General features: G+C 37.8%; 1 long non-coding RNA gene across 1 annotated transcript; it reads right to left on the reverse strand.

Annotated features, from left to right (window-relative positions):
• Nucleotides 1-733: 733 nt before the first annotated feature.
• Nucleotides 734-25,143, reverse strand: LOC103890411 (uncharacterized). Its single transcript, XR_654748.4, has 3 exons — nucleotides 23,890-25,143; nucleotides 21,512-21,635; nucleotides 734-898 (listed from the first exon to the last, which is right to left on the reverse strand). It is a non-coding gene; the product is annotated as an uncharacterized LOC103890411 (long non-coding RNA).
• Between the last annotated feature and the right edge of the window lie 205 nt (nucleotides 25,144-25,348).

Below are 25,348 nucleotides of genomic sequence, written 5' to 3' on the forward strand. Positions count from 1 at the left end.
CTAGATGTCTTCCTATGCCATTTTGTCTAGAAAACTCCCACAGATCCTTATTTCAACTGAGATTGAGGCTCTCAAAACAAATTTTTGCTTAAACATGACATAGTGAAAATACCTGACATTGTAGATTCATCACGACATGCTTTTCTACGAAAGAGTTCTTTGAAACAGAGTAATAAATAAGCTAATAAGATAGATGGACAGTGCTCTAACTCAGTATAGCACTTCATATTTGCGCATGTTCTTTGTATAAAATAAAGACATAATAAATAATATAGGGTCACGATCATACTCTAAAAGATTAATATGGGCTTAGGCATAAAGAACTTCTAAGATATTTCCCTTCCCTTCCCCACCCCTGTGACCTGACAAGATCTTCACTTACTGATACTCTGTTTCTAATCCTTGATCATGGGAGGGAGCAAGGTGCCAAGTATAGATAACTTGTAACCAACCACTATACTCCTAAATGTAACCTCATAACAGATTTAGAGAGGTTCAATCAAAAGCTTTAAGGGAAGCTGTTTTTTTTAATCTTTGTTTCTTCCTCTCACTCTTCCTCCCTCCCTCCTGCTCTCCCTTTCTTCCTCCTTTTTAAAATGTCTTTTATTACTATTGTGTCTGAATTGTAGAGTTTCTAGGGGAGAGCAGGAGACAAGAAATACAGACTTAAAATGACTGTGGTATTTCTGATAGAGCCTTCATATTCATATCATCCTTTACTTGCAGACCAGTCATGGCTTTCTGTACATCTGTGTCACTATGGATGATTGCCCTTCTTGTGTTTGGAGTGTTGGCAATCTTTGGAATAACTATTGGTCTCCTGGTTCATTTTCTGGCAGTAGGTTGGTGAATAATACATTTTATTTATTTCATTTTATTGTAATCTTTATTTCAATTTCTACAAAAGATAGAAAAAATTGGAAACAATGAATTATCTCCCTTTAAAATGGCACCAAGAACCACAGATTACAGAAATAAGCATTGCTAACATTTGTCAAACACTGTATTGCAGACATCTTTTTCACCATACACAGGTAAAATAATGGATATTCATACACAGACATGAATGCACAGATAGACTTCAGAAAACATAAGAAAAGTTGAGTCATTTTTAAAAAATGCTATGTTTTAACTTTAGATATTATATCATTTATATCCTACTATGAAAGACAAGAAAATCATGTATTTGTACTTTTCATTTTCCTCCTACACTTCTCAGTAGTTTGTTAGCAATATTATTCTTACTACATTGTCAACATTTGTAACACTTTGTTCTGGTCTGTAATAAATGTTGCTGCAGTTGTTTAGTTTGGAATATATATTTAGATGGAGCATATACTCATCATCAACTCTTTCTTCATGTATTGCTATGCCTGGGTGTTGTTTTTTTTTCTCCAAAGTTAGATATACTTATAAATAATCACATAGTTACTCAGAGTTTTTCTTATGCAAACACAGCCCCTCCTTCACTAACCCTGTTTTCCACTTCTCAAACACAATCACTTTCTATTCTTTGATTCTTAATATTGCTGTATTCTAATTTTTCAATTGTTGGCATCATCTGTTCACTTTCTACTAGGGAAGAATGAAGATTCTGTACACATTCATATTCTGGCAACATAGCAGTCATTTTGGGATTTCCCTTTAGCAGCATCCTGAGATTTACCTTCAACTATCTGTTGAATCTGACACCCTAATGCCTGAATTCCATATTTCTTTTTTATTATTGTATTCACTCAGTTGTAGTGGAGTATATACTCCAGGAGCTTTCTGTGAAAGGGTTATGATGGGAAGTGTACATTTTTGCCAACTTGTGTGCCTGAAAATGTCTTAATTCTACCCTTTACCTTAATTAATAATATCGAATTCTAAGTGGAAAGCAATTTTTCCTCTGAGTTTTGATGCTAATACTCTGTTGTCTTATTGCCTTCAAAGATCCTGTCAAGAAGTCTGATGACATTTTGATTCTAGAGTTTTTGAGGGAAACCTCTTCTACCTTGTCCTTCATGTTCTGAAACCTCATTGGATTTTTTTTCTTTGTCCACAGTATTTTGAAATTTCATGGTAATGTAACAGAGTGGAGATCTTATTTTCATCTGTTGTGCTGACATTTAGTGGGCTATGTCAATCTGAAAATTCATTGTACTTCAGTTCCTGGAAATTTTCTTGGATTATGTCTTTGTTGATTTCCTGTCCTTCATGCTCTCTTTCTGAAGCTCCTGTTATTTTGACAGTGAGACTCCTAAATATGACATCTAATTTTTTAATCTTTTCCTTTATATTTTTCATTTCTTCATCTTTTTTAAAAAAATCACTTTCTTGGCTGGGTGCGGTGGCTCATGCCTGTAATCCCAGCACTTTGGGAGGCCAAGGTGGGTGGATCATGAGGTCAGGAGATCAAAACCATCCTGGCCAACATGATGAAATGCCATCTCTACTAAAAACACAAAAATTAGCGGGGCATCATGGTGCGTGCCTGTAGTCCCAGCTACTCGGGAGGCTGAGGCAAGAGAATTGCTTGAACCCAGGAGATGGAGGTTCCAGTGAGCCAAGATTGCACCACTGTACTCCAGACTGGCAACAGAGTGAGACTCCGTCTCAAAAAAAAAAATAAAATAAATAAAAAATCAGGTTCTTGATTTTCTCAAGTTTACTTTCTAAACTTTCGATTTCTTATTTCTGTTATTATATATTTAAATTCTGAGATATCTTTCTAATTATCTAAATGTTCCTTTATATAACATCTTGATCTTATTTCTTGCACTTTCTCTCAAGATAATAATGTTTAAATTTTTTTTGGCCTGAATCGTCTTTTTCTTCTAAGGTTTTCTTTGGTTATTTTGGTCATATTTCTTATTTCATACTTTTCTCAAATATATGTTGATCCTTTGGTGTCTGCAAATTTTTAAGATTGGGAATCAAAGACCTGACTGAAGGAAGTGCCTATTGGTGATGGTTTTTATTACAGATGTTCTATCTGGTTAGATGTTTTGTTGAGAGAACCTAAATTACCAGTATATTTAGGTATTTTCTCTTGGATTGGTCGGAATTCTTAGATAGGGAAAATTCCTCCCTTGTTCTGCATGAATATAATATTTGCTGGTAGCTTTCTGTAGTCAAGTTGGGAAGAGTCCAGCATAGATATTTGAGTGTGGTGCACCTGACCTCAACTGTTTCAGTCTCCATGGTCTGAAACCTTAGCAGTTGGGAAAGACACTGGGAGCTAGTTGTTTCAATCAATTTTTCTGGTTTTAATTTCACTTCTTCTATTCCTACTTCCATGAGTGCCTGGTACCATTTAAGCTGCCTTTTAAGACAGCACATGCCTTTACTTTTCCCACTACAATATAAGGTTTTAGGTTTCTTGAGTCTGTTAGGTGAATTACCACTCACCTGTCTCCAGCTTTCATAATGCTGTTGTTGCCTCCTCTCCCATTATCATTGTCTTTATGAGTTAACTTCCTTAAAACCCCAAACCACACAATTTTCCTATCATTTTAGCGGGATTTGGGGAAGAAACATGTATAGATGCATTTATTAAATTTATCATCTTTAAGTGAAAGTTCTTGATTCTCGAGTTTCTTATTATGACTAATCTCTAGGTTTGTTATAGGTCTTCTTGAAGTCATTCTTATAAGATTTTGAGCTGCTGAAATTCCTGAGATTTTACATGCATAACAATATATAAGCAAAAAATGTATTTGTTTATATTATCTTTTCTTTAGAACTTTGTAAACTTTTCCCACTGTATTTTTGTAAATTTAGTGTAGTCAAAGAAAAGATCCTGACTATTTCCTATTTGTAAATATAAATGTAAATTATTTTTGTTGTTTTTTTCTGCTGAATCATCACAAGATTATTTATGCTATAGATTCATCAGATCCAGTCAGTCTTAGTATTGTGTTCATCCTTTAATTTTTCTTTGAACAAATGGGCCCTTTAAAGCTACAGATTTAAATTTCTTTGTTGAGTTCTTTTTTCAGGGTCGCCAATTATGCATTTGTTGGACCTCCTTTTCCTTTCATGTTGTTTATTCCTTCAACAGTTTTAGTTTCTCTTTTCAATTTTATTTTATTTGTTTTGCTCAAGCCTGTCCTCATGTTACAAGATTTTTAAAAATCTGTATCTGTTCTTCTCAATGTGGCTTTTATCTCTGATAGTCTTATTTTCCTCTTCCATTCCTTTACTAAATTCTGCAGCTTACCTGTCTTCTTCACTAAATGGTTGTACATTGTTTAGTTCTTTTGTATACTGCATCTTTGAGGCCATTGGAATTAGCTGTTAACACATTTTTGTTCCCTTGGTAATTCCTCTTCTAGTTTTTAAAAATATTTTTTCTTCCTTTTGGCTTTTTTTCCTCCAAGATCTACAAAGTTCCCTACTGCATTATTTGTAACTATTATTTACTCTTTGGGGTTTGGGATAGATGTTTTCTAAAGAATACTGTAAGAAGTGGGCCTAGAGGGTAGATTATAGGCTGAGGGAGTGTTTTTCCTTTTTTAAATTGACTAGTAATTGTATATATTTGTAAGGTTTAGCATGATATTTAGATATATGTATACAATGTGTAATGATCAAGTCAGGGTAATTAACGTTTTCATCACCTCAAACATTATCTATTTACTTTTGTCGAGAACACTCAACATTTTCTCTTCTAGCTATTTGAAAATATATAATAAATTATTGTTAAATATAGTCATCCTACAGTGCTTTAGAAGACAAGAAATTATTCCTCCTGCCTAACAGTAATTTGGTTTTGTATCTGTTAACACACCTCTTCCTATTTCCCTTCTCCTACACTTTCCAGCTTCTAGTAACCATTATTCTACCCTCTACATCTATGAGATCAAAGTTTTTAGCTTCTACATGTAAGTGTGAACATGCAGTATTTATCTTTCTGTGCCTGCCTGGCTTATTTTATTTAATGTCCCCAGTTCATGTTGCTGAAAATGACAGGATTCCATTTTTTTATGACAGAATAGTATCTCATGATGTATATATGCCACATTTTCTTTACCTATTCATCTGTTGATGGACACTTAGGGCTACTGTGAATAGTGCTGCAATAAACATGAGAGCAAAGATTTCTTCTTGACAAACTAATTTTCTTTTCTTTGGATATGTATATACCCAGTAGTAAGATTGCTGGACAATATGGTAGCTCTATTTCTAGCTTTTTGAAGAAACTTCATACTGTTTTCCATAATTGCTGTATTAATTTAAAATCTCTACCAACATTGTGTAAGAGCTCCCTTTTCTCCACATCCTTGCCAGCATTTGTTATTTTTGGTCTTTTTATAACAGCCATTCTAACTGGGGTAAGATTATATTTCATTGTGGTTTTGATATGCATTTCCCTGATGGTTAATGATGTTGGGCATTTTATTTTATTTTATATCATTTATTTATTTTTTTTGAGACAGAGTTTTGCTCTTTTGCCCAAGCTGGAGTGAAGTGGCACGAACTTGGCTCACTGCAACCTCCACCCCCCAGATTCAAGTGATTCTCCTGCCTCAGCCTCCTGTGTAGCTGGGATTATAAGTGCCCATCACCAAGCCTGGCTAATATTTGTATTTTTAGTAGAGACAGGGTTTCACCATGTTGGTCAGGCTGGTCTCAAACTCCTGACCTCAGGTGATCCACTTGCCTTGGCCTCCCAAAGTGCTAGGAGGTGTGAGCCACCACGCCCAGCCAAGCATTTTAAAAAATAGATCTGATGTCCCTTTGTTTGTCTTCTTTTGAAAAATGTCTATTCAGATCAACTGCCTATTTTTAGTTGGATTTCTTTTTCTGTTGAGTTCCTTGTATATTCCAGATATTAAATATTAATCCCTTGTTGGATGAATAGCTTCCTTCTATTCTTCAGATTGTCTCTCTACTCTATTGATAGTTTCCTTTGTTGTGCTGAAGTTTTTTAGTTTGATATAATCCCATTCATCTACTTTTGCTTTTATTACCTGTGCGTTTGAAGTCTTATTCATAAAACATTTGCCCAGACTAATGTCTTAGGGCATTTCCTCTATATTTTCCTCAAGTAATTTTACAGTTCTGTGCCTTACATTTAAGTCTGTAAGTCACCCTGATTTGATTTTTGTGTACAATCTAAGAGAGGGGTCTAGTGTCATTCTTCTGTATGTGGATATCCAGTTTCCCCAGCACCATTTTTTGAAAAGATTGTCCTTTCCCCAATGTATGCTCTTGCTGCTTTTGTCAAAAATCAGATAACTGTAAATATGTACCACACAATTTTTGTCACTATAGCTTTGTTGGAGTATATGTTGTATATGTTGAAGTCAGGTTGTGTGATGCCTCCAGCTTTATTCTTTTTGCTCAGGATTGCTTTGGCTATTTGGGTCTTTTGTGGGTCCAAAACAATTTTAGGATTGTTTTTTCTATTTCTGTGAAAAAATGTTATTGGTTAAAAAAGTCATTGGTGTTTTGATTGGAGTTGCATTAAATCTGTAGATTGCTTTGTGTATTATAGTCATTTTATCAACATTAATTATTTCATTCCATGAACATGTGTTGTCTTTTAATTTTTTTGAATGTCTTCTATTTCTTTCCTCAGAGTTTTGTAGTTTTCTTTATAGAGATCTTTCACCAGCTTGGTTAAATTTATTTTAGGTTTCTCTTTTTCTGTAGCTATTGTAGTTGGGATTGCTTTCTTGATTTCTTTTTCTACCAGTTTGTTATTGATGTATAAAAATGCTACTGATTTTTATATGTTGATTTTTAATCTTGAAACTTAGTTGAGTTCATTTATCAGTTGTAAGAATGTTTTGGTTACGTCTAGTGTTTTTTAAAATATAAGATTATGTCACCTGTAAACAGGGACAATTTAACTTTCTCCTTTCTAATTATGGATGTTTTTTCCCTTAATGCTCTGTCTCGGACTTCCAGGCTGAGGGAGTCTGCAGTTTATATCTTCATCTATTATCTCAAAAATTCTCTTATTTCATTGTTGTTTTCTTTAACCCCAGGGTCCACTTAGTTTCGTTTTTTAAGAGTTAAGAAGCTGGGGTGGCCCTGAAGAAATCTCCCTAATTTGCAGACTCTCTGAATTATGATATAGGAATTTGTGATGTCCTTTCTTTTTTTTTTCCCCAGCTTACCTTCAGCAAGTTGCCTTAGCTGGGAGATTGGATCATATACAATAAAAATGTCACAATTGTATGATTTCACTTTTATTTATTTATTTTTGTTTATTTATTTATTTATTTTTTGTTATACTTTAAGTTTTAGGGTACATGTGCACAACGTGCAGGTTTGTTACATATGTATACATGTGCCATGTTGGTGTGCTGCACCCATTAACTCGTCATTTAACATTAGGTATATCTCCTAATGCTATCCCTCCCCCTTCCCCCCACCCCATCACAGGCCCTGGTGTGTGATGTTCCCCTTCCTGTGTCCATGTGTTCTCATTGTTCAATTCCCACCTATGAGTGAGAACATGCAGTGTTTGGTTTTTTGTCCTTGTGATAGTTTGCTGAGAATGATGGTTTCCAGCTTCATCCATGTCCCTACAAAGGACATGAACTCATCATTTTTTATGGCTGCATCATATTCCATGGTGTATATGTGCCACATTTTCTTGATCCAGTCTATCATTATTGGACATTTGGGTTGGTTCCAATTCTTTGCTATTGTGAATAGTGCCGCAATAAACATACGTGTGCATGTGTCTTTATAGCAGCATGTTTTGTAATCCTTTGGGTTTATACTCAGTAATGGGATGGCTGGGTCAAATGGTATTTCTAGTTCTAGATCCCTGAGGAATCACTACACTGACTTCCACAATGGTTGAACTAGTTTACAGTCCCACCAACAGGTTAAAATTTTTCCTATTTCTCCACATCCTCTCCAGCACCTGCTGTTTCCTGACTTTTTAATGATCGCAATTCTAACTGATGTGAGATGGTATCTCATTGTGGTTTTGATTTGCATTTCTCTGATGGCCAGTGAGGATGAACATTTTTTCATGTGTCTTCTGGCTGCATAAATGTCTTCTTTTGAGAAGTGTCTGTTCATATCCTTTGCCCACTTGTTGATGGGGTTTCTTTTTCTTGTAAATTTGTTTGAGTTCATTGTAGATTCTGGATATTAGCCCTTTGTCAGATAAGTAGATTGCAAAAATTTTCTCCCATTCTGTAGGTTGCCTGTTCACTCTGATGGTAGTTTCTTTTGCTGTGCAGAAGCTCTTTAGTTTAATGAGATCCCATTTGTCAATTTTGGCTTTTGTTGCCATCACTTTTGGTGTTTCAGACATGAAGTCCTTGCCCAGCCTATGTCCTGAATGGTAATGCCTAGGTTGTCTTCTAAGGTTTTTATGGTTTTAGGTCTAACGTTTAAGTCTTTAATCCATCTTGAATTGATTTTTGTAGAAGGTGTAAGGAAGAGATCCAGTTTCAGCTTTCTACATATGGCTAGCCAGTTTTCCCAGCACCATTTATTAAATAGGGAATCCTTTCCCCATTGCTTGTTTTTCTCAGGTTTCTCAAAGATCAGATAGTTGTAGATATGCGGTGTTATTTCTGAGGGCTCTGTTCTGTTCCATTGATCTATATCTCTGTTTTGGTACCAGTACCATGCTGTTTTGGTTACTGTAGCCTTGTAGTATAGTTTGAAGTCAGGTAGTGTGATGCCTCCAGCTTTGTTCTTTTGGCTTAGGATTGACTTGGCAATGTGGGCTCTTTTTTGGTTCCATATGAACTTTAAAGTAGTTTTTTCCAATTCTGTGAAGAAAGTCATTGGTAGCTTGATGGGGATGGCATTGAATCTATAAATTACCTTGGGCAATATGGCCATTTTCACAATATTGATTCTTCCTACCCATGAGCATGGAATGTTCTTCCATTTCTTTGTATCCTCTTTTATTTCATCGAGCAGTGGTTTGTAGTTCTCCTTGAAGAGGTCCTTCACATCCCTTGCAAGTTGGATTCCTAGGTATTTTATTCTCTTTGAAGCAATTGTGAATGGCAATTCACTCATGATTTGGCTCTCTGTTTGTCTCTTATTGGTGTATAAGAATGCTTGTGATTTTTGCACATTGATTTTGTATCCTGAGACTTTGCTGAAGTTGCCTATCAGCTTAAGGAGATTTTGGGCTGAGATGATGGGGTTTTCTAGATATACAATCATGTCATCTGCAAACAGGGACCATTTGATTTCCTCTTTTCCTAATTGGATACCCTTTATTTCCTTCTCCTGACTAATTGCCCTGGCCAGGACTTCCAACACTATGTTGAATAGGAGTGGTGAGAGAGGACATCCCTGTCTTGTGCCAGTTTTCAAAGGGAATGCTTCCAGTTTTTGCCCATTCAGTATGATATTGGCTGTGGGTTTGTCATAGATAGCTCTTTGAGATATGTCCCATCAATATCTAATTTATTGAGAGTTTTTAGCATGAAGCGTTGTTGAATTTTGTTAAAGGACTTTTCTGCATCTGTTGAGATAATCATGTGGTTTTTGTCTTTGGTTCTGTTTATATGCTGGATTACATTTACTGATTTGCATATGTTGAACCAGTCTTGCATCCCAGGGATGAAGCTCACTAGATCATGGTGGATAAGCTTTTTGATGTGCTGCTGGATTCAGTTTGCCAGTTTGAGGATTTTTGCATTGGTGTTCATCAGGGATATTCGTCTAAAATTCTCTTTTTTTGTTGTGTCTCTGCCAGGCTTTGGTATCAGGATGATGCTGGCCTCATAAAATGATTTAGGGAGGATTCCTTCTTTTTCTATTGATTGGAATAGTTTCAGAAGGAATGGTACCAGTTCCTCCTTGTACCTCTGGTAGAATTCGGCTGTGAATCCATCTGGTCCTGGACTTTTTTTGGTTGGTAAACTATTAATTAATGTGTCAATTTCAGAGCCTGTTATTGGTCTATTCAAAGATTCAACTTCTTCCTGGTTTAGTCTTGGGAGGGTGTATGTGTCAAGGAATTTTTCCATTTCTTCTAGATTTTCTAGTTTATTTGCATAGAGGTGTTTATAGTATTCTCTGATGATAGTTTGTATTTCTGTGGGATTGGTGGTGATATCCCCTTTATCATTTTTTACTGGGTCTATTTGATTCTTCTGTATTTTCTTCTTTATTAGTCTTGCTAGCAGTCTATCAATTTTGTTGATCCTTTAAAAAAACCAGCTCCTAGGTTCATTGATTTTTTGAAGGGTTTTTTGTGTCTCTATTTCCTTCAATTCTGCTCTGATCTTAGTTATTTCTTGCCGTCTGCTAGCTTTTGAATGTGTTTGCTTTTGCTTCTCTAGTTATTTTAATTGTGATGTTAGGGTGTCAATTTTAGATCTTTCCTGCTTTCTCTTGTGGGCATTTAGTGCTATAAATTTCCCTCTACACACTGCTTTGAATGTGTCCCAGAGATTCTGGTATGTTGTGTCTTTGTTCTCGATGGTTTCAAAGAACATCTTTATTTCTGCCTTCATTTTGTTGTGTACCTAGTAGTCATTCAGGAGCAGATTGCTCAGTTTCCATGTAGTTGAGCGGTTTTGAGTGAGTTTCTTAATCCTGAGTTCTAGTTTGATTGCACTGTAGTCTGATAGACAGTTTGTTATAATTTCTGTTCTTTTACATTTGCTGAGGAGTGCTTTACTTCCAACTATGTGGTCAATTTTGGAATAAGTGTGGTGTGGTACTGAGAAGAATGTATATTCTGTTGATTTGGGGTGGAGAGTTCTGTAGATGTCTATTAGGTCCGCTTGGTGCAGAGCTGAGTTCAGTTCCTGGATATCCTTGTTGACTTTCTGTCTCGTTGATCTGTCTAATGTTAACAGTGGGGTGTTAAAGTCTCCCATTATTATTGTGTGGGAGTCTAATTCTCTTTGTAGATCTCTAAGGAGTTGCTTTATGAATCTGGGTGCTCCTGTATTGGGTGCATATATATTTAGGATAGTTAGTTCTTCTTGTTGAATTGATTGCTTTACCATTATGTAATGGCCTTGTTTGTCTCTTTTGATCTTTGTTGGTTTAAAGTCTGTTTTATCCGAGACTAGGATTGCAACCCCTGCCTTTTTTTGTTTTCCATTTGCTTGGTAGATCTTCCTCCATCCCTTTATTCTGAGCCTATGTGTGTCTCTGCACATGAGATGGGTTTCCTGAATACAGCACACTGATGGGTCTTGGCTCTTTATCCAATTTGCCAGTCTGTGTCTTTTAATTGGAGTATTTAGCCCATTTACCTTTAAGGTTAATATTGTTATGTGTGAATTTGATCCTGTCATTATGATGTTAGGTGGTTATTTTGCTTGTTAGTTGATGCAGTTTCTTCCTAGCCTTGATGGTCTTTACAATTTGGCATGTTTTTGCAGTGGCTGGTACCGGTTTTTCCTTTCCATGTTTAGTGCTTCCTTCAGGAGCTCTTTTAGGGCAGGCCTGGTGTTGACAAAATCCTTCAGCATTTGCTTGTCTGTAAAGGATTTTATTTCTCCTTCACTTATGAAGCTTAGTTTGGCTGGATATGAAATTCTGGGTTGAAAATTCTTTTCTTTAAGAATGCTGAATATTGGCCCCCACTCTCTTCTGGCTTGTACAGTTTCTTCTGAGAGATCAGCTATTAGTCTGATGGCTTCCCTTTGTGGGTAACCCGACCTTTATCTCTGGCTGCCCTTAACATTTTTTCCTTCATTTCAAGTTTGGTGAATCTCACAATTATGTGTCCTGAAGTTGCTCTTCTCAAGGAGTATCTTTGTGGCATTCTCTCTATTTCCTGAATTTGAATGTTGGCCTGCCTTGCTAGATTGGGGAAGTTCTCCTGGATAATATCCTGCAGAGTGTTTTCCAACTTGGTTCCATTCTCCCCGTCACTTTCAGGTACACCAATCAGATGTAGATTTGGTCTTTTCACATAGTCCCATATTTCTTGGGGGCTTTGTCAGTTTCTTTTTATTCTTTTTTCTCTAAATTTCTCGCTTCATTTCATTCATTTCATCTTCCATCACTGACACCTTTTCTTCTAGTTGATCAAATCGGCTACTGATGCTTGTGCATTTGTCATGTAGTTCTCGTGCCTTGGTTTTCAGCTCCATCAAGTCCTTTAAGGACTTCTTTGGATTGGTTATTCTAGTTAGCCATTCGTGTAATTTTTTTTCCAAGGTTTTTAACTTCTTTGCCATGGGTTCGAGCTTCCTCCTTTAGCTCAGAGTAGTTTGATCATCTGAAGCTTTCTTCTCTCAACTCATCAAAGTCATTCTCCATCCAGCTTTGTTCCATTGCTGGTTAGGAGCTGCGTTCCTGTGGAGGACAGGCACTCTGATTTTTAGTGTTTCCAGTTTTTCTGCTCTGTTTTTTCCCCATCTTTGTGGTTTAATCTACCTTTGGTCTTTGATGATGGTGATGTACAGATGGGGTTTTGGTGTGGATGTCCTTTCTGTTTGTTAGTTTTCCTTCCAACAGTCAGGACCCTCAGCTGCAGGTCTGTTGGAGTTTGCTGGAGGTCCACTCCAGACCCTGTTTGCCTGGGTATCAGCAGCTGAGGCTGCAGAACATTGGATATTGGTGAACAGCAAATGTTGCTGCCTGATCTTTCCTCTGGAAGTTTTGTCTCAGAGGAGTACCCAGCCGTGTGAGGTGTCAGTCTGCCCCTACTGGGGGTTGCCTCCCAGTTAGGCTACTCGGGGGTCAGGGTCCCACTTGAAGAGGTAGTCTGTCTGTTCTCAGATCTCCAGCTGCTTGCTGGGAGAACCACTACTCCCTTCAAAGCTGTCAGACAGGGACATTTAAGTCTGCAGAGATTTCTGCTGCCTTTTGTTTGGCTATGCCCTGTCACCAGAGGTGGAGTCTACAGAGGCAAGCAGGCCTCCTTGAGCTGCAGTGGGCTCCACCCAGTTCAAGCTTCCCAGCCACTTTGTTTACCTACTCAAGCCTTGGCAATGGCAGGCGCCCCTCCCCCAGGCTTGCTGCCACCTTGCAGTTTGATCTCAGACTGCTGTGCTGGCAATGAGCGAGGCTCCGTGGGAATAGGACCCTCCGAGCCAGGCATGGGATACAATCTCCTGGTGTGCCATTTGCTAAGACTGTTGGAAAAGCGCAGTATTAGGGTGGGAGTGGCCCAATTTTCCAGGTGCCATCTGTCACCCCTTTCTTTGACTAGGAAAGGGAAATCCCTGACCTCTTGCGCTTCCTGGGTGAGGTGATGCCTCACCCTGCTTTGGCTCACACTCAGTGCGCTGCACCCACTGTCCTGCATCCTCTGTCCAACACTCCCCAGTGAGATGAACTCAGTACCTCAGTTGGAAATGCAGAAATCATCCATCTTCTTCGTCGCTCACGCCTGGAGCTGTAGACTGGAGCTGTTCCTATTTGGTCATCTTGGCTCCACCCTCACTTTTATTATTACTTTTGCCACTATGCAGTGTTAAAATAGGCCTTTACAGAAATATTCCTGTCTTTTTCTAGGCTCTGAAGTCTTTTTTTTTCTTTTTTTTTAAGGGATGGACTCTTGGTCTGTCACCCAGGCTGGAGCGCAGTGGCATAATCTTGGCTCACTGCAACCTCCCCCTCCTGGGTTGAAGTAATTCTCCTGCCTCAGCCTCTCACGTAGCTGGGATTACAGGCTCCTGCCACCAAGCCTGGCTAATTTTTGTATTTTTAGTAGAGACAGGGTTTCACCATGTTGGCCAGGCTGGTCTCGAACTTGTGACCTTAGGTGATCCGCCTGCCTCAGCCTCCCAAAGTATTGGGATTACAGGTGTGAGCCACTGCGCCTGGCCAGCTCTGAAGTCTTAATACTTAATCATTGAGAACTTTTAGAAAAATGTGCATCTAACTTAATTTGTGAGATGTTATCTCTGATGTATATAATTTCTCACTTCAGTGTATAATTTACAGTTCGGAGCATGTTTGCTTCACATTTTTAAATTTGAAGTTGTAAGTTGTAGCTGCATTGTTTGTTTCCTTAGAATAGAACCCACTATTCTTAACTTTTGTTCTTTTTCTGGGCTTAGGGGTATGAAAATGTAAAAGTGCTTTTGCTCTGTCAGCTTCAGCTAGAAGTCCTCTCATAACTTATGCTGAAACCCTGATATTGCATCCAGAGCACTCAGGAAAACAATATATATGTGTGTGTGTTTTAGGTTTTCTTTCCAGACTAGGTTTTAATATAATTAAATATATTTAATTATAGATTTTACATAATTAAGTTATGGAAAAGTTATAGAATGATTTCCTTTTTTTTCTGCTCCATTATCCATCTTTCTCAATTCATATGGGCATTTAAACTACTTATATAGATGGAAATGTTAATCATATGGTACAAGTATACCTTGTAGACATCCCATTCTCAGAAGTTATTTTCATCTCATTAGGTATCAACTGAGCAGAATGGCTGTATTCACAGTGACCTCAGTATAGTTAGTGAGCAATCTCAGTGTCCCATTAACACTGCTACACAGAATTAAATTAGTAACAGGATATTCAAGAGTTGATTTTCTTGTTCGAGGGTATGTTTTCTTTATCTTAATTGCCATAGACGTTAAATATTCATTTTATTCACTCTCTCTGGGAAAAGAGCTCCATTCAGTTGTAATCAAACCAATCCATATCCCATCAATCTATTAATTACATTAATTTAATCTTGTATTAATTAAGGAATATTCATGGCTGTTGAACATTGTAATAGGTAGAAATAATTAGGAATCCAAATAACTGAATGATGCATTGGGAACACTGAATTATGAGATAGAAGTTGCATAGTTTCAGAGTCTAGTTTTTGCTACTTATAAAAAAACCTAGTAAACTACTGTTATAAAGCTTTATCAGTTTATCTCTATAGTAAAAGGTCTATGACCCACAGAAAAGCTAACTGAAATTAACAATGTTCCTTCATAAATCACTTATAATCAACCCATTTTCAGCATTTTGTTAAGAACGTTCTGTCTTCTTTTTCCATCAACTTCATTATAAAATATTTTCACATTTATAGTGATATTATATTTAACCATATTGTCTCCTTTTCTGCATTCACATAGAACCTGCAGTTGAAAAATAAACTTTGCCATTTAATTATATCATATTAATACCACATGTAATGGTTTCATTCATATCATCTCTTCCACAAGATGATCTTCAAAGGCAATAATCATATTGCAAAATAATATTAATATTTATTTAGTTCTTATTATATGCTTAGCACTCATGCAGTATGTAGCATATTGCTAAATGTTGAATATGTATCACATTGGAGATAACACATATCATATGTCAAGTAGCTTAGTATCTATGAAATTTTAGGTAGGAAATATAATAGCTTAAGTATAGGCTTTGGAGTCAGACAAATTGAGTTTTGATACTTGGCTCTTCTTAGCGGCTATATAATTTTGGGTAAATTACTTAGTCTCTCTGAGACTACGCTTCTCCTGAAAGATTAATATATTTCATAAAGTTTTTCTAAAATATCTTCACATAGTAGATACTTACATGGTAACTATTTTTTTTCATAATCTGACAGTTGATTACTATAGATGGAAATCTCTTTATAGTATATATTCCTGTCTCAACCAATATTTTACTCTGTCTGAACTTTTATATCTTCATCTACTATCTCAAACATTCTCTTATCTCTGTCTATTTGTGATTGATATATATATATCTCAAAGTTCAGACAAAGTAACATATTGGTTGAAACAGGAATATAGATATATACAATATATATTTATATCACATAATATAAATATATATCTACTTCATTCTTGGTCCTGTAAACACAATGCCTAGATGATCTAGTCAACTGTACCCAAAGAGTGTATCAATATCTAATATGAGCACAATACATACTAGTTGTTATTATTGTGTAATCTATATCTGGATTTGAAGCTTATTTGATTTAAATAATTCTTGGATCATTTCTTGATCTCCCAGCAAACAGGATCTACTTCTACCAAGGTAGCTTTAAAATGCTGGATATCCCGTATAATAGCAATTATGAAAGGGCGATATCACCAGAAAATAACTATCTTAGCCAAATTCTTGAGAGTAGGGTAAGTTAGTATTTTCCTATATTTCATTGTTAATTCTCTGAAATATAAATATTGGAATTTGATATTTGACTATTTTCTCTGTTAACAGATGGTTGATGCATTTCAAAGTTCTAGCATTTACAGACAATATATCTTTTCTCAAGTCATCACACTGGTGTAAGTAACCAACATTAACCATCAAAAAAGAGATCAACTGATCATACATACCAGTACACTTCAAATTTCTCTGTGAAAAGAGTCTATTGATACGTTATAGTCCTTAGCCAATAAGCTATGAATATCAAGCATTATCATAAATGTCAGACTAATTTCTCAATATGAAACCTAAGATTGGGGCTATATAGTTGAGTTCACTAGATGTATTGAGAATACATTAATCCTCAAACTATAAATGTCTCATCCTTTTGGTTTCCTAAATATTTATGTTCAGAAAACATTAGATAGTCCCGTAGACCAATGTTTGATGCTCTAAAATTTTTATTTAGCAGTAGCATAAATATAGATCCTGTTTTCTCCTGTCTTTTGACTTGCAAGTCAGCTAATCACTTTGTGGAAATACCCCTAGAATTCTTAGCAGATACAGGTTAGGAGACAGCATATTTAACTAGACTTTGAGATCAAGAAAACCTTCTAGTCACCATAATAAGAAGTAAAATAGCTATGCTGTGTTCCCTACATGTGGGTTTGGAGTGGTATGAACTAGCCGAGGTAGCCATAGAATAGATTTAGACAACCTGAGCCTAGCCTTTGCCATTTAATAGCCCTAGAGTCTTCGGCAAGTTACTGTATCGCTTTGAGTCTGTTCCACTATCTCATTACATGTTAGTAGTAACACTTGCTTTGCCTCACTCATAGAACAGTACTAAGGATAAAAAAGAAAAGAAAATATGTGTGGAAACACTCACAAATAAACACATTTCAGATAAGGCAATTATTGCTTTTATTTCCATCAGTGTCGCAGGACTATGTCTGCTCTTCTTCTGTGCTCCTGGGACTCCTGGAATTGTAGAATAGATTAAGCTCTCAACTAGCATTAACATTGGAAGTCAATTCTGGTATTGAACATAAATATGAGATTAAAGTTGAAGGGCCCAGATATCTCTCAGAGATGACTGCAGCCACGGGAGATGTCTGTTTTGTTTTCCCATGCATGTAAATTCAAGTATCTATAAACAGCATGGGCCAAAAGGCAGTCATGAAGAGGCCACAGGACAAAGCTTTTCACTTTGGCATACACTGCTATAATAATCAAATTTATGTGACCTGAGTGCTTTCCAGGAATTATTATTGATTTATGTGCCAAAATATTGAACATCCCTGAAGAAGTCTCAAAGCATAATAATGCCACTTCAGACACAAGCTTCAGGACTCCTTAACAATTCCTGCATGTCTATTGGCTAGCTCCTCAGGCTGACTGCCCTTTTCCCGTTTCCAGACAAATCTTCCTTAAAACCCATGGTCAGATTAATCTTCCTCAAATAAAGTTTAAATCAACAACTTTCCATCACTGCTACCCCTCAGCTAGCATTAAAGATCCTCCTCCGGTTGAGCCCAATCTCCTAGACACTGCCGTTACTGTATGACTAGGCACAGAGTGACAGTGTACAGCATACAGACAGCTCTGTAAAGAGCCCAGGTTATACAGTCAACTGCACTAAATCTAAATCCTAGTGTAGTGTGTACTTACTCTTGAATACATTATATAACTTCCCAGAACCTCAATTTCTCCTTGTCTATAAAATGAAGATGACACCTATGTTGCAGGATTGTTGTGGAGACTGTGCTAATAAATGTGATAACAAAGTACATTGGCTGTGTAATACAAAGTACATTAGAATATAGCAGATGCCCAATACATGCTAATTAATATTATTGCCATCAATTATTCTGAAGAAATATTCCTTCTCATCTCTGTTTTATGCAATTTTCTGCTTGATAATGAAGCAGAAACAAAAATACATTAAGGTTCAGTGTGTATGTCACTTCCTCCATGCAAATCTCTCTGATCTTTTATGTAAAAAATGACTTAACCTTCCTGGGAATATCTCCAGATAAGATAAATAAATTATTGCTTCCACCTCATTTATTTTAGTAATTTGCATATATGTTTTATCTCCCCTAAAAATTTACAGTTTCCTTGAGAGTAGAAACTGTGTCTTAGTCACCCTTGCATCACCTAATAGCACCTAGCTCAGTTGCTTGTCTATAGCAGTTGTTCAACAAATGATTGATGAATGTATTAATAAATTATCCCAGTTCTTAGGTGATACCTTTACCCTATGCCTCAGGCAACTCTTTTTTTTTTTCTGGAGGCAGAGTTTTGTTCATGTTGCCCAGGCTGGCATGCAGAGGCATGGTCTCGACACACTGCAACCTCCGCCTCCCAGGTCCAAGCAATTCTCCTTCCTCAGCCTCCTGAGTAGCTGGGATTGCATGCACCCGCCACCATGCCTGGCTAATTTTTTGTATTTTTAGTGAAGACGGGGTTTCACCTTGTTGGCCAGGCTGATCTCGAACTCCTGACCTCAGGTGATCTGCCCACCTTGGCCTCCCAAATTGTTGGGATTACAGGGGCCAGCCACCATGCCCGACCTCCCTTTTTTTAGATTTGTGTAACTGCTTGTCCTCTATATTGAATAATACAGCTGCATGCATACTGTCACCAAGCAAATATAAGAAGATGGATGGTCCTGTGCTTAACCTAAAGGTACTCCACAAACCCATAAAAGAACAGAAGAAATCAAGCTATGAAAGATCAGACAATGAGGAAGAAAATGCTGTTTTCAGCAACATATGAAAACTTTATGTTGTTTCCAGTCCTGATAACAACAGTGTGACAGCACATATATGGCTGGTATTCAAGGGTCCCAGATCAATGAAAGAAAACACAAGAAAAAGAATTTAAAGTATCTTACATCAGATGATGAAGAACCACTCAGGATCCTTGACTACAGATATGAATTCTCTGAGGCTTATGGGTAAGCTCATGAGGGGAGTGGTATTACTTTCATCATTTTATCTCTAGCATATATCACAAATATCAGACACAAAACTGATCTTCAATATTTTTAAATGAATGTCACTGTTTTACATCAGAGCAATTATTTGTATTCTTCACTATTAAAAACACAATCAAATCACAATAATACCAAACCTTTTATTTGATTCAGGGGTGAGAGCAGGCTGCTTTTCATTCAAAAGCAGATATTGATACTTTAAACAGTCCTTATAAGTACTGATGTGTCTTGCTAATCTTTTAAAAATCTCCTATAACTTTTAAAAACAGCATTGGATCCACCATTATAAGACAGGTCACTTTTTAAAAGTTATTTTTTGTATACTGACAGGAATTAGGCTCACTTGTAGGGAATTCCTCTTCTTCTAAGAAAAGACACTCACAATTTTCCACTATAGATGACGTAGAATACAATTCTAATTAAATAAGAAAGAAGTCTCTCATGCGGAGCCATGAAGATGGTACCTCCATATCATACATTCATGTATAGTAAAAGAACAATTCCAACAAACCAGTGTTCTCTCCTTTGTATTAACAATTGATTTTGAAATTTCAAATTATTTATGGACCCTTCTGCCCTGCTAGACCTGCCGTCTTAATCCATCGCCCCAAGGTCAGTGGTGCTAGGTTTTAAATTTACAAAATTTATAGAATTTTGTGTTCTATTTCAGAAATAGTAAGGTCAATGCTGCAAAAATTATCAACAACCGTAAGTTCAGATACTTTTTAATTAAATTTATGAGGTGATCTAAAGCACAGCAATCATGATTTGTTACTATTGGTTAGGAACAGTTCTAAGTGTTTTACACATACAGTAATTCATTTAATATTTGTAACCATCCTACAGATGGTTATGATTATGATTCCATTTTTGAGATGGGGAAACTGAAGCACAAATAAATGAAATAATTGCCCAAATTCATCCAGCTTGTAAATGGTGAGGGCAGAATTCAAACTCAGGGAGTCTGGTTGCAGAGCATGGACTTAACTATAACTTTATCTGCCTTCCACAGCTCACATTCTCCAAGTGCTGGTGTCTTGGAGACAGTATGCTGGGTATGCTAGCAATCCACTGGCTGCTAGTGATTCCTGTACAGATTACACTGTACCTATCAGCACAAGATATTGTCAGATATAACCATGCAAAGCCAACTCAGCTCACTCTCTGCTTTGTAATCAAATGTTATTTTCCTATTCTTATGAAGCAAAACTGACTTTTTCTGACAGGCTGTGGGAGACGAGCAAGGATGTCACCTACATTTGATAGAGTCAGGGGAGGTTCCACTGCTCAGGAAGGAGAATGGCTATGACAAGCAAGCCTTAAAATGAATGGGCAACACTTTTGTGGGGCATCACTGGTCAGTGAAAGACACTTGGTGACTGCAGCTCACTGCTTTAAAGTGTAAGTTCATTATGTTGCCCAAGGCTACAGAAAACAAAGGCTTTGGAGGAAGTTCCAGTTTGCACCCGTTATCCCTGTTTAAATATTAGCAGCACTCCCTTTCATTCTCAAAAGTGTCCTGGTTTGGAAGAAAAATTATATGGTAAGCCTATCTAAGACTTTGCTACCTTTTCAGTAAAAATGGGAAGAGTCATTCATTCTGGACAGCGCATTTTTTCTTCACATGATACTTACCTCTCATCACTTTATAATACAGACACCCTAAACTACTTGTAGTTGCTGAAACACATTCCATTTCATATGTACCTTCCTCTCTGCACATGCCTGCCCCCATCACCTCATCTTTTAGGCAAATGCGACTTAGTCCCATAGTCTTATCCAAAATGCTATTTACCCTAAGAAATCTTCCATTCCCTTAAGAATACAGATTTAAGTCTTCCTATTTTGTAGTCCCACTAATTATATACACCACTATTTAACCTATTATAACTGCTAACATTTACACCTACCTCTCACTAGATTTAAACTTTTTGATGACATGGCCATTTATTTTTATTCTATTCCTCCATTGCCTTACATGGTGTATGGTGTAGGATCTCAAGATTTTTTCAAATAAGTTAAAAATCAGATTATATCATTGCTAATGGACTATAGAGCAAACAAATATTCATGCCAAGAAAAGAGTACAGTAGATGCAGAGTGTATTTCTATTATCTTGAAATAAATACAAAATACATGATTTTTTTTTCTTTAGGACAAAAAATCCAAAAAACTATACTGTCAGCTTTGGCACGAAAGTAACTCTTCCTTATATGCAACATGATGTCCAACAAATTATTATTCATGAAGACTATATCCAGTATGAACATCATGATGATATTGCACTTATACTGCTCACTAAAAAAGTTTTATTTAAGAATGATGTACATTGAGTTTGTCTTCCTGAAGCCACACAGATTTTTCCACCTGGTGAAGGAGTTGTTGTTACAGGGTGAGGAAGACTTTCATTTAATGGTAAGATCAGTGAAAACTTAACACACCATGTAAGCTACAAAAGCAACAGGAAAATAGTAATCTAGGTGTAGAGTCAAAGGCATCATTTACCTCCAGATGTTGAGTACTCTCAGACAATCTCTTAGGGAATGATGCATAAGGAGTTATGACTTTGCAAACTGCCTGGGTTTCAAATGTTCCAAGGAAACCAATTTGGTTGGAGAACCTCCCTAACCTGGAAAAGCCAATTGAGAAAGCTCTGGTCCAAAGACGTAGGAAGAGAGATCAAAGAGAGACAGGCAACATTAGAAACATATTTCAAATTATAATTTGAACATTTCTTTGTTATCAGTTTCAGTGAGGAAAGTGAGTGGGCTTTTCATTCTAAAAGTATGCAACAGTCAAACATGGGTCTTATGTACAGAGGATAAATCAAGGTCATCCAGCTCTTTCAGCTTGTTTGCCGATAATATTTAATTCCTTTAGGTAAATACCCAGTGTTCCTTCAGAAAGCATCTGTGAAGATTATTGATACAAACACTTGTAATGCTAAAGAAGCCTATCATGGTATGGTACAGGATACAATGCTATGTTCTGGGTACATGGAAGGAAATATTGATGCCTGCCAGGTAATTCTGGCCATTATTTACATTGATCAATAGTATATAAATAACTGCTCTTACTTTATGAAAATCATCAATATGAAGACAATTCTATACTTCAATTAATTTGCACTTTTCCAATCCTGTCAAAGTTCCTCTCAGCTTTGGCACTAAAGTAATTCTTCCCTACATGCAGCATATGTTTTTAAGTGTTTAACAAACATTTATGCTGGACTTATTCTGAGCCAAACACTGTTCTAGGTCCTCTACAAATATTGATTCATTTAATCATCATTAAACTCTTATGATGTAGGTAATACCAGTATTCTCATCTTATAGATAAGGAAATAGAGGCAGAGGAAATTTTAGTAATTTGCACATCATAGCTGGCATACAAACCTAGGCTGTCTAGCACCACAGTCCATATTCTTAGCTACATTTCAATAAATAATCAGTCTCAGAATTTTTTCAATTACTTTTAGCCCATTCGAAATTCCTCTTACTTTCTTATCCCCTCATGGTTAGAGTTCTGGTACTTTTCTCAGATATGAAGTCCATATTCCAAGTATATTCTTATGTCTCCAAAGCTTTGTCATGTAATTAAAGCTTGTAACTTATTAAATCACACCTTTGGTGCAGTAGCTCATGCCTGAAATCCTAGCACTTTGGGAAGCCAAGGCAGGAGGACTGTTTGATATCAGGAGTTCAAGATCAGCCTGGGCATCACAGTGCGACCTCATCTCTACAAAAAATAAAAAAATAGCTAGTTCAGTGTGGTGGCATGCCCGTATTTCTAGCTACTCAGGAGGCTAGGTGGGAGAATCGCTTGAGCCCAGGAGTTCCAGGCTGCAGTGAGCTGTGATTATGCCACCGCACTCCAGGCTGGGAGCCAGAGTGAGACCCTGTCTCTAAAATATAAATAAATTTTAAAAATAAATCACACCTTTCAGTTTCAGGTAAACTCCAGAGTCCTAGGCAAGGTATTCTGGTCAGTCACAGTTGAGGTTAATGGTGACACAGGGATTTACACTGTGGGTAAAATGCTAATGACTTACAAACTTTATCTGGGGCTATCATTTAGTGTAAAGTATCTGAAAGGAAATTCTCACAATGATAAATATTCTTTTTTTTATTCAGGGTGACTCTGGAGGACCACTAGTTCATCCTAATTCTCGAAATATTTGGTATATTTGGTACCTTGTTGGAGTAGTGAGCTGGCGAAGGAATGACTGTGGTGCAATCAATAGTCCAGGGGTCTACACGAGAGTGACCACCTACCGCAACTGGATTGCCTCTAAGACGGGTGTCTAACAGAAAATCATCTCCTAGCAACTATTGTAGTTACTCCTAAGCCTTATTTAACACGCATTTTAAATTAGTGTGTACAATGGCTGTTTTGAAAGAACTGCCATCCTGAGGGGATATTTGTGGACTTCTAAGCCAACTCAACAAGACAAAACAAGACATCTCAGGTTTGGTCCAGAAAAGCCTAAGCAAAGAGAGTGTTCACATCAAAAACAGACTATTATAATATGAATTATTTTTCTATTTCATTAACTCACATCATGGCTATCTCATCACAGCACAAACTCCTGGTTTTTGTCATTCAGACTTTCTAGAATTGTAAAAGTGTGTCCTTGTCCATGACAAATTAGTCACTGTGAGTGACTGGAATCAATACTTTATGCGGATTGGGTTGGAATATGCTATATCTGCCTTCATGTCATAGCTTTTGTGGAAGGGGTGTGGTTGTGACCTAAATCTAGTCTGAATGTAGGCACTGAGTTACACTCTTTTATTTGTATGGGGTCTTGGTCAATTCTTGCAATCATTGTGAAAGAATTTCACCACAGCAAAACCAGGCAAAACAGCACATTTAAGACTTACGGAGACCAGGCAGAGTAGTAGTTCTTTACTGTTGTTACAAGTTTCTGTGGAAATTCCTTATTTGTAACATATTTTGAAAAAGTCTCTATGCACCCTGAAAATGTGTAATGTATTTTAATTAAAACAAATTTAAAAGCAAACTGTTCAATGACAGTTTTCTTTTTGGTTTTTGTTTGCTTTTTTGAGAATTCGTGGGCGGGTTTTCCTCTTTCTCTTTTTAACTTCTTTTTCTGTAAAAAGAAGGGTTGCTTCTACTTGGACCATAGCTTGGGGAAGGGCACGGGATGGTTAAAAAGTATCTTGAGGGCCTGGCCCGGTGGCTCACGTCTGTAATCCCAGCACTTTGGGAGGCCGAGGCGGGCGGATCACTTGAGGTCAGGAGTTCGGGACCAGCCTGGCTGACATGGTGAAACGCCGTCTCTATTAAAAATACAAAAATTAGCCAGGGGTGGTGGCTCGCGCCAGTAATCTCAGCTACTCGGGAGGCTGAGGCAGGAGAATCACTTGAACCGGGGAGGCGGAGGTTGCAGTGAGCTGAGATCACCACTACACTCCAGGCCAGGAGACTCTTTCAAAAAGAAAGAAAGAAAGAAAAAGTATCTTGAGGCTGAAGGGAGCAGCTCGGGTGGACACCGCCCCAGGTCTGACAGACGGATGTGGCCGGCAGGCCTCTTGAAGGCCCCTGGGGGCCCGCAGGCTCCTTGCTGCGCTGGAGGAAGAGGCCTGCCCAGCGCGGGTTGGGCCCCTCCAGCCTGCTGAGTCTGGTCGGGATGAGTTTCCGTTCGCGGCCTAGGAAGTGGTTTTCCAGGAAGCCACAGAGGTGAGAGTCTGCATGCTTTGCGCCCAGGGCGTGCAGATCCAGCAGGGCCTGGTTCAGGTTCATCTCCAGGGCCAACGCGGCTCGCAGGGCGCCCAAACTGCTGTCCTATTCATCCTAGGACGGCTTCTGGATGGCATCGCAGAGGGCTCCGCGCTGGTTTTGCGTCTTCCACAGACTCTGGGCGCCCTGTCGCTTCTCCTGGGCCATCTCTCAGAAGAAGTGGCCCATGCCCTCCAGGGCCACGTCGTCGCGGTGGAAATGGAGGATGAGAGAGAGGTAGGTAAGGCAAGCCCGCAGCTGCCGGTTGACTGGGCTGCTGACAGCAGCTTCTACTTCGGTGCAGTAATTCTGGCTGATGTGGGAACTCATGGTTCTTTGGAAAGGAGCTAACCAGACACGCACACAAAAGAAAGGCTGAATCGGTCTTGGGCTGGGGGATGATGGGAAAGCCCAGAAGATGGTTCTGGAAGCTGCGGTGGGGGTAGGGGTCTGGGGAGAAAGTTAAGTAGGGGCCAGAGGCTGGAGGCGGGAAAGAAGGGAGTTCAAGAAGGAGGTAAGCACAGTATGTCTGCAGGTGGGTTTTTCGTGTGACACAAATGTTAATTTCTGGCCATAGTCCCAGTCCCACAGTCCCTAGAA

The sequence above is a fragment of the Pongo abelii genome, chromosome 3, assembly GCF_028885655.2.
Source record: "Pongo abelii isolate AG06213 chromosome 3, NHGRI_mPonAbe1-v2.0_pri, whole genome shotgun sequence".
NCBI classification, from domain to species: Eukaryota; Metazoa; Chordata; class Mammalia; order Primates; family Hominidae; genus Pongo; species Pongo abelii.